The sequence below is a fragment of the Amblyomma maculatum genome, chromosome 10 (genome assembly GCF_055883805.1).
Source record: "Amblyomma maculatum isolate TAMU_Amacu chromosome 10, ASM5588380v1, whole genome shotgun sequence".
Taxonomy (NCBI): Eukaryota; Metazoa; Arthropoda; class Arachnida; order Ixodida; family Ixodidae; genus Amblyomma; species Amblyomma maculatum.
The window spans coordinates 175,775,777-175,786,925 of record NC_139353.1 but is presented as its reverse complement, the minus strand read 5'-3'; positions in this window follow the sequence as shown (position 1 = coordinate 175,786,925).

Here is an 11,149-nt window from a genome sequence, read left to right as displayed (position 1 = left end):
GCGACGACTTTGGCGTGGTTTAAGCTGGGAATCCGTCTTCGGAGTTTCTGGTGATGTGTACTCAGCACCCCAGCACCTGTCACCAAGATTATATATATATATATATATATATATATATATATATATATATATATATATATATATATATATATATATATATATATATATATATATATATATCTATGGGTCTGCAGGACAGATTCGGGTCGAAGCATTACAATAAGACAATAGGGTTTCTAACGTGCTAACTTGTTTATTTTAATACATACCCATATAAAGTTTGCCCAATTCACGAAGCACCTAGTTAGATAAACGTTAAATAAATGAAGTAAAAAATACTGGAATAGTTTTTTTTGCTATTAAAAATGGACCGGCTCAGCAATACATACCATCAGGAAGAAGTAACAAACGGCGAGCTTAACATAAAATCTTACTCAGGAGCGTCACATAATGAAGAGAAACACAGCCACAAAGGACACACAAGCGGTTGGAGATACGCACCCCCCGCACCCACCGAAATCAGTAAGCAAATGTTATCTTCTCACATCAAAGAATGGCAGCTCATTTTTGGCAGTATAATAGACGAGAAGCTCTATGAGCCATCGCCTTTGCTTCGTCTCTAATATTTTTTGCCTTTAATTATTGACAGTAACTTAGAACGGGTAAAGTAGAGTTTGCAAAAAGATTTGTGCTTGCAATGGCCGCCATGATGCGGCTAAAAGTTTGACTTGTTGGGTCTTACATTGTGTGGTGTTCGTACTGCCTATCATTAATGTATCGGCCGATCTAACCGATGTACGTGTTTCTATAAGGCAATGTTTTCTCATGCACAACACAGTAGTCACGCGATAGAGTTTCTGATGCTTTATTGTACATCTAGGACTCGGACTTTTCTTTTGGCCTGTAATATCACATAACTGCATACTTTTTTCTGATGCTGTAAAACCCACCTTTGTGTTAACCTTCATGACCATTCTCTCAATTTTATGTTACATGTGAATAAAAGGAGAACAAGTATTAAATCGACCGCGAAACCTGATATTGACTGAATGTTTACGACAGACGTCTACCTGTGTTTAGGACTATTATGCTTACTATTACTTGTAACTTGCTTTTCGATTAGAAAGAATTCATTCACCTTTGCACCGCCTATTGCACTTCCCTCTGCAAACAAAAGGGGAACAGAGTCAGTTACAGCGGTTCGGCTGCGGCAAGGTGACGCACGTTTCGAGCCCACATCTGTTCTTGCTGTAGCTGAACCATTGAGCCGGCCTAGCTCGGCCTTGGGCAGTGCTTGCGTGTGACGTGCTACATAGAGCAAAAAATAAAACACTTACGCAGGGTACGGCCGCTGCATTTTCAAGCGCTTTAGCGCGTTAGGACGGCATGTAAGAACACGGTAAGCGTACGCGTCCTCGACAGTTCTGGAACTGTTTGGCTGCACCACCATTCTTGTTCGCGCCCTTCGTGCGTTCTACACGCTGTGTTAAGGAAGTGAGTTGTTCAGTTCTGCTACAACACTCTCGGCGCGGAGAAGGTTTGTAGTATTTAGCCACAGTGCCCTTTACTCCTACACGTATATATTGCGCAGTAAATGTATGAGTGAGGTTTATGAAACAAAGATTGATTACGCTATCTTTTAATACTATTATGAACTGGTTTACTTATTGCCACTTCTATATTGTCTTTTCAACTAAACCGCAAGGTCTTCACTCTACCAGCTCCTATTTCAGAGTCACTACTATATATGGGTAATTGAAGATACGTTCGTAACCACGAAGCTCTGGAAATAATACTACGCAGATATGACACATTCTTTCTTCGTCGGTGTTTACGTTGCAGCATTGAGCACATTTGTAGTTGGCCCCACATCTGTTTCGGCCACAGGGGTTTGCAACTGACAGAATTCTTAGTTGTATTCGCTTTCACTCGTTTAAAAAACATACACGGTTTTGTTCGCAGCTTCACTGTTCCTGAAATAAAAGCTGATATGGAGTCCAGGTAAGCTTTTACGTCCTGAAATATTACTTTTCGCTTTTACAACTGTTTTAAATGGCCCGAAGAAATTGCTCGTTCAGCTTCTCTGAATGCTTATAGAAAATCTGTCTCGCATATTTGACGCAGGTGTGGTTTCCCGACATTTAGGCAGCTTAACTGAGCATTTCATTTGGCGCATGTTTGCTCTGACTAATATTTGAACGCCGTGTAAATAATGAGACGTTCGAAGCGCCGCGCCATGCCGCCAATTAGAGAATGCTCGAAGGCAATCCGTCTGTCATTATCTTTATATTGTGCATTTTGTTCTGAAGGGCTAATGCGGGAGATCGCTGATTAGGGTGATCTCGATTATCACTTGCACTTTGAAACAAGAACCCAGAGCTGAAATATTCAGGCTTTCTGCCATTGCTGGTGTTCTCTGCAAAGACTGAGACAAACTGTGCCATGTAAGAAAACAATCTGTTTACACAGACTGATGTTCAACATGCTCAAGTAGAGCGGAAAAGATGCTCATCAGGGCCTTGTTCTTTGACGCCCTTCGAAAATTTGCAGCCAACAATGGGTTCAAGAATTTTACCTGCGACTAAGCAACAAGTCTCGATGGAAATGAAATTAAAACTTCCTGTGCGCTGTTAGATGTAAGAGCATGTAAAAGAGCTTCAGATACCTAAATGTTACCAACATTTATTTAAACATACATAAACTTAGGCTAGGGTTTTCCTTCAGGATATACATAGAAAGCAATGAAAACCTTCCGCTGTGGCCAGCAGTTTTGGGCACTCGACTGCTGCTTGAAAGGACTTGGAGGTGGATCTTACCACTGGCTGCTGCTTTTTTATGGAAGGTAAAATTAAGGCTTCCACGTACTGTGTGATGTAACCAGACATCTTCCACTACATCATCTCCCACAGCCGGAGCTGCTTTTGCACGTTAGTCCAAGCTAAATGAATCTGAGCTGAACGTAGCCTTGACTGAAATCAAACAAAAAGAATAAATCAAGATAAAAATGGCGTTAAAAGCCTCTAAACCAAAGAAAACTACCCAAGAATATGCAAGCATGATTCTAGTAACTTTTTGCTTTTTCTCAACATGAACATTGTTTACTTATCTCCAGTCACTCGAGAATGTCATGTAAATGGGGTTTGGTGAAGCAAAGAAATATGAACGGCGGAAAAATTTGGGAGGCTCATAAACTGCAGGGAGCATACGGCTGTAGTATTTTCTATCATAGTTATCGGCATCGCAAAGCTGGGTAAATTACAATTGTCAGAGAGAACAGAGCATGAGCTCTTAACCATTTTTGGCGATTGCCTTGCTTTTATTATTTTTGAAGAAATATTTAAAACTGCCTTACCAAGGTTTCTTGCTGCTACAGACAAGTAAGTCTAGACAAACATGACCAAACTATTATCTGTTATATTCAAACCACCTGAATTGTGCTTACCTGGAGCGCCAATCCTCTTGAGAATAGACAGTAAGCATTTGCTTTGACTGGAGTAATTAATATTACCTAACAAGTGCTGATACCTAAAAATAAGTCCAGTGGTGTTAAAGTGCTTTCACAATTTTAGGCCTTGAGTAGCGCACAACTATTTTTCATCCCTGGAGGTGTCGTGCTCTTTATTTAAAAAATTATTTGAATTGACAGAGCTAAAACATGGCAACCCTACACTTCATCTACCAACAACAAGGACAGCGCTGATTTAAAGGGTGCCACCCTGTCGGGCCGATAAACAGAGCACCGAACAAAATACAAAACATTAGGCTTGGCACATTACCAATAACATGGCAAGCCACAAATGGCAGAGCACGTACACTGTGCCCTACACAAAACAATTCCCATCGTTTTCGCGACGACACTTTCGAAAAAAGTCCGAGAGCACTGCTGAATCCGCACTGGATAAATGCGAAGGCCGGAGCGTTGTTGCTGAACACGGTGCATCAAGTTTCATTCTTATTATCAAGTAAATGCACCCGTCATTGTTATCGAAACTGTCATTGTCGATATCATTAATTGCAGCGTCATTTTCACCCCTACTATCACCCTTACGGTATACAAGGACAATTACTATGTGCGCTTCACAGTGCCTGGCGTGGAGCTCTTATTTCAAGTGCAAGGTTGAGGATCCTAGGGATGAAGTTTCGACCACCGGTGCGGGCAGGATTTTTATTTCAGGATTTTTTACGGTACATTAAGTTCGCTGTCATTATTATTAACTAAATGCACCGTCATTATCATTGTTGATGTCAACGTCGCCATCATTAGTATTCGCGGTGTCATTCTCGTCGCTATCATCCTAACGGTAAACAAGGAGAATTACGATGTGTGCGTCACAATCCTAGGCGGAGCGCCATCGGCTAAAGCACTCGTCTGGGGATCCGAGGGATTGAGGTTCGATTCCGGGTGTACACAGGATTTATGTTGTGGGATTGTTTACTGTGTTGCGTTTGCTGTCATTATCACTGCCAACTAAACGCAAAGTCATTATCATTTCTACTGTCGTCGCTGTCATTATCACAAATTACAGCATCATTGTCACCGCTACTATCATCCTCATGTAGACAAGGAGAAATACGATGTGAGTTTTATGATACCGGGCGTGGTGCAGTTGCCTAAAGCTCTCGGCTGGGGATCCGCGGGATGGAGGAGGTGCCATTCCCAGTGAAGACATGATTTTTATTTTTCTAATGACGTCATCATGATGATTGACGAGTGAATGCCGCTGAATCCCGCGGAATCTTGCACTTTGGGGTAAACGTTCGAAATTTCTACCTAACCCAATGTGGTGTCACATTAGCTATAGTGTGACGGAAGTGTGTGACAGAATAATGCCCGACAGTATGAACAGTTAGACTTTCATCTTAAAACACGTGTGAGTGACTTTCAGAGCAGCAAGAGTTAGCGCACTGATCGTTGAGTACGGTCGCCGATCTGGCAAGGCGTTGTCGCATGGGAAAGGGGGCCACAGCCCCTGAGCCAATCGAAGCCTTCCACTCACGCCATTCCGAGGAACGGACTCATGCTATTCGTCAGCCGAAATCCTGCAACAGGCGACTAGCTCACTGATACAAGCGGCTGGTAGGTCGGATACATCGACATGTGAAAGGACGACGTCGAGCTCTGATGGGATCGCAGCTGCCACACGGTAAAAATGTAGAGCCTGTCCGCCAGCAGACCGAGGTTACACCCAGGTGCAAACACGTGCCTAGCAGCACTCAACCAATGAATGATGATGGCGCCACCAGGGTAGCACTCGTCTGTAAACAGCCTCTCTAACAGCCTCAAATCAAGCACTCTAGTCACTGTCAGCATGCAGGGCAGAGGCCCTCCCTGCATGTTGGAAGGTGTAGGGCTGGCGGTAAACAAACGCTGTCTCGCTGACCCAGAAAGAAGTTTGAACTTTTACTCGCAACACGTCCTGGGATTTTTGCGACATGTGCCAGGCAAAGCGCGTAACCAGAAAAGAGCTTGCAAGAATTCAGCAAAAGCTCGCTGCCGAGGCTTGTGTAAAGGGTACGCAGGAGATGAAGAAATCATCTGGGAAGCCAAAAGGCTGAAGCACAGCAAATAAGTAACCGTGTTCGACGCAGTCGAGGGCCTCAGCCCGGCCTAAGGAAATGAAAGCTTCAGTAAACTGTTTCCGCCTGTGTACTCAAACACATCCCTGGTTAGCGTTAGTGAACCAATAGACGGTCCGGGCTCAAGACTGGTAGAGCTATCCCAATGCCTAGAGGTAGACTCGCCACCTCCGGATGAAAAACGTTGCAGCGCGTCGATAACCGGTGTTGAGAAGGGTGATCGGTCACCAAGACGACGAACTCGACAGCGAAGTTCTCTCCTTCGGAACTAAAACGATGCAGCCGACATTAAACGAGGCGGCGTGGCGCCGCTTACGAGGAAACAATTCGCTAGACCAAGCAACAAATGCCCAATGACACCGAAAAATCGGGTTAAGAGCTAGTCACTAGTACCGCCGGATCGGACGCGGTGGAATGGTTCATGGCGACCAAGACAACTTGCCTCTTCTCTAGTTACTGGCTCCATAAGCGAGGAGCATGCGTCCTAGGAGAACCGAGGAAGGGGCCCGCAGAACGAGCCAACAGCTTCCTGAAAGCCGTCCTCCTTATTGAGGCTCTGTTGCACAGAGCGACGAAATGCTCGCTGAACAAAGGCTAAATATCCCCGGAATCTGAAGACGTGATGCAGTCCGACAGCATAACTGTTTCTCGCATGTCACTTCGCTAGCTCATGACCATGCATGCCCAAGATCTGCGGCATCTTCAAGGGGAAAACTGAAGGCTCCCACGTACACTGACGCATGCGAGCTTCATTACAGGATGCAGCGATAACATGCGCAAGCGTTTGGAGGTACTCGCGCATGAATGTAAGCACGCCGTCATCTCGCACGGCACTCATTGGAGGCAAAGTCTCGCTCAGCGTGATCGTAGCGCGGCCACGAGCGCCTTCCCCGCATGCACGAAAATTTTGATCCGCAATGTTTTAAGAGCATCTCAGTAGCAGGAGTTATGTCACTAATATGTGCTACAGATGAGCACAAATCTCCGCACATCCGCGTATGTCAGCTAGGCATTGGTCATTATGTAGCACGGCTGCCTCCATGCGAAAACCAAGGGCCTGTTCGAATAGCCATAGGCTGCCTGTGAGGTAATCACCGCTGGCAAATTATCCCTAGCTTAAGGACTCGATGGAAACTACCATACCCCACGCGGCAGCAATCGCGGTGTGAAGCGCAGGGTGAACCCGGACTAAACGGCTTGCGCTTTGGTCCGAGACTCACATTGCTTCGAAGATGTCTGCGTGAGGGCGAAACACGCGTTTCCTAACTTAATGGTCGAAGTAGCGTATAGAGAACTTTAGTGTAGTAGTTGGAAACGCCCTCTCCAGGCTCCCTATATCGCGCGGCGTGTCTAAAACAGAATTAATATCCCCAGTAGGACGTGGGATGTGGCCAAGGAATTTCAGCCAACTGAACGAAGGAACTCGTTCCTCAAACAACAGCTACATACGCTGACGAAGGCATTCCTGCGGCCATCTAGAAAGATGTCTAGAACAATTACGCGCCCATCAACGCCAAAAATTCAATGAGCATATGGATTATAAGATTACGAGAGAAATATCACGAATACACCACAAAACCGCGAGTCCGTTAACAAAAAAGGCATGCATATGAAAACGTGAATGAAAAAAGTACATCGATAGGGTTTCGGAAGTTGCACTCCTGTAAAAACAAAACGTCTACTCGAAGCAAATGTGCGAGATGAAGTACTTCCCTTCGCTTATCGGCATAATACATTAAATATGCTGTCACAATAAATGAAGTAAACTGCATACATGCCATCACAACAACGAAAAGGAAAAAACAGAACAAGCAAAAAACAGAAACGATGAACAAAAGAGAAGCTAGCGATCTCACAGGAAATTTCGCCGTGCAAAGCCTATAGGCGTGACCATACACCATTTTACCATTTTATTCGTCCCCTCGAACTGAGAAAAAAAAAAAACATAAAGAATTGAGGGGGAGCCCGGACCAGCAAAAGCTTTGCCAGGCTTAAACCAATTAAAAATAAATAAAAACGTGACCATACACCACCGTTGAGAGGACGCGGCGGGACGGGTGCTCAGCGTTGAAACCCCAGCTAATGGCTGCAGCAATGGCGGAGAGGCGACAGTTCGCCGATCGCTGCTGGCCGCGAAAACTTTCAGAAAAATATAGAGGGGTTGATTAAAAACTTTACTTTACGGAGTAAAGTTGTCTTCGTCATTGTGTCGACAGCGCAGCTCTTTTGTAGCGAAAGCTACATTGGTCATAGTCTCACCATTTCGCCGTGCCGCTCCGTGCCTGTTGGTGTGAAGAAAAAGAAAGAAAAGAAGAAAACGAAGAGGAAGAAAAAGAAGAAAAAAAAATGTGAAGAAGACATAAATTGGTAGTTGGCAGAAGCGAATGACAATCGCGAGTTGCTAGGACAGAAGGTTTATCCTAACGTTGTGATGGCGGTGTGTTCTATAGTTCGACGTATAGATGATGTCATACCACTAGAAGGCTTTACACCCGACTGAGAAAGGTCAACCAGGAGAGCCAAGAGGGTGCCCATACGTAACGTGATTCCCCTATGGCCTAAATAAAGCTAAAACAATAGAGTAAACAACTATGTGCAAAATACATGTTTTTACCTTCAATCCGGACCTAAGCGTAGCAATGCAGATTGCTCTCGCCTAACTCGAGGTTTAACCACAAGCTAAACCAAAGCTAATTTTTTCTTGCACAGCATTATGAACCAACAAGCCCGACGAGGTCTACTGCACTTAATATACATGTTAAGTGGAGAACAGCAAAAGCCTACATTAGTGATCTTATCATTCACCTCTTCACTTTACCTGTTCTTCTTCCTTCTTATGTTCTCTCTCTATGGTCCTCTCACTTTTCATTTTAGTGATTACTACTCCTTAGTAAGCATATTATAATTTCTAATTATGAGTAGTCGTTTCAGGTTATCGTTAGATATATTGCTCATAACGAGTCATAACTAGCTACTGCAGGGTATAAGTTATTGTAGACATTAATTTTTAGTCATTTCTAATAATTGTAGCCGTTACAGGGCATCGCTAAATGTATTAATCCTTAGACGTCATTATTATCATGCACGTCATTAGTAAACATTACTAGTCATACGTTTTGTCATTATTACTTATTACAAATAATTTTTATTCATTTCTAATTGGGTTCTGTTGAAAGCATAAAAGTTCACCGGCATTCTATAATTGGTTTGAACGAAAGGTGCGTCGCGATAATTGTCACTCATGGAACCTTGCTGACACATCTCGCACACAAATCTCACTAACGCCAGAGAGAGAGAGAGAGAGAGAGAGAGAGAGAAAACTTTTAATGAGCATATAAACAGTAAATATTCGCAGGAGCTGGGTGGTCGGTGCCCCTAGTCCAGGGCTCCGCTGGCAGCAGCTGACTTGCGGACTAGCTGGATAATCCAGGCTTGCTGGTTCAGGTTGTCGCTGGTCAGGGCCGCCTCCCACTGCTCGTGTGTCGGGCATGGCACTATTAACGTTGGGTCAGGTTTGTCCTGGCATTCCCAAGAGATGTGAAAGAGTGTGGGGCTTGCACCGTACCAAGGACAGTAACTCGTGTATTTTGTTGGGCTTATCTTATTTGAAATTTGAAGATTAGGGAATGTGTTTGTTTGTATTTTTCTCCAGTCTATAGCGTCCGAGAAAGGAAGGTGTTTGTGTGGTGGTGAGAAAATTCTTCTTTCTAACCGTAGGTGTTCCAGCCTGTCGCCGTAGGGTCCTAGGAGAGGGGTGAGGTAGGGATGGGGATCCGCCCGGTTTGTGAGAGCTCGGGCTAGATCATTCGCTACCTCATTTCCTTCTAGGCCTTCGTGTCCAGGTGTCCATGTAATTGTGTGCGTCTGGGAGATGGAACGTAATATTGCACACGATCTTTTGTGAGGTTTTTGCGGCCAGGTAGTCCCTGCAGGCTGGTTGGGAGTCCGTCACTACGTGGGATGACATATTTTGGTTGTCTTGTGTTTTTATGTTGATTACTATTGCCAGTGATCCCGCTTCCGCAGGATCCTTGGCATAGATCGAAGCCTGAATAATTGGCCTCTTCTTGTGGTCAACTGCAGCTATTGTGAACTTGCCAGGTTCGCCGTAAGCCCCTATGTCCACGTAGACAACTTCCGCGTCTTTAGACAATTGTTTTTCCAATGATTTGACTCTGGCTTTCCTTCGACCCTTTTGTAACTCATGGTGCATGTGCTTGGGTATAGGGTTCACATAGATGTTGTTTCTTGTGGATGTCGGAATTTGTGATATGATCTCAGAAGTTCTTAGTGCCTGCCATAGCCCTAGTTTTGACAGGATTTCCCTACCCGCCTGCGTTGTTGTTAGGCGTTGTTTCTGACTCTCTAGAACCGCCTCCTTGAGCTCCTCGAAGTTGTTGTGCACTCCGAGTGCCCAAAGACGTTCCGTTGATGTTGTTGGCGGGAGGTTTAGGGCCGTTTTATAGGCTCCTCTTATGATAGTGTCAATGGCCCTTTTATCAGTGAATCTAATTTCGTGATATGGGAGCCCGTAGGTAATCCTGCTAACGACTAGGGCCTGTACAAGGCGTAAGGTGTCCTCCTCCCTCATCCCTTTCCGGTGCCAGGTCACCCTTCTAATCATTCTGGAAATTTGGTTGACTGTGGTTTTGAGTGTTTTGATTGTATAATCCACTCCCAAATTGCTTTGCAACCACAGCCCCAAAACTCTGATCTTATCCTTCTCTTGAATTATCTGGTCTCCTAGAGAGAGCTGAATTTCTCCTGGGGACTTGTAATTTCTTCTGTGTAGCCTGATAAGTTCGGATTTTTCTGGGGAGCATTGAAGACCACTCTCCCCGGCAAATTCCTCGATTGGGTCTATAGCGGCTTGCAGAGCTTCTTCTTTTTGCGCCAAGGATCCCTGTGTAGCCCAGATGGTGATGCCGTCCGCGTATAAAGTGAATCCAATATCAGTGCGGGTCAAAAGTTTTTTTGCTAAATTTATCATTGCTATGTTAAATAGCATTGGAGAGATTATTGAACCCTGCGGTGTACCTTTGTTCGGCATGGGTACTTTTGGTGATCGGATCTCTCCAATTCCTATGGTGGCTGTGCGATCTGAGAGAAAAGCCTTCACGTATTTGAAAATTTTCTCTCCCCAGTTGATATTGTTTAATTCTTGCAATATGGTTTGGTGGCCAATGTTGTCGAATGCTCCTTTGAGATCTAGTGCCAGAATGAAATTTTCGCCTTTTCGGGGTATGTGATTACCTCTTCCCTAATATGGAGGAAAGCATCTTGCGTGCAGAGTCCCTTGCGGAAGCCCAGCATGCAGGAAGGAAAGATGTTGTTTTCGTCGATGTAATTTTGGAGCCTTAGGTGGACTACTTTTTCATAGAGTTTTCCCAGGCAAGAACGCGAGATGTTCACGATCAGCCCAGAAAGTATTTCGCCTTAAAACATACACAAATGAGGCCCACATTCATTTTGAAGCCCGCACACGGTTCACCATTCATGAGCCGCGACTCCGAAGCTGAGGTGGCTATTAAGTGGGAGCGATAAACTATGGCACCACTTTGATGCCTGCTGG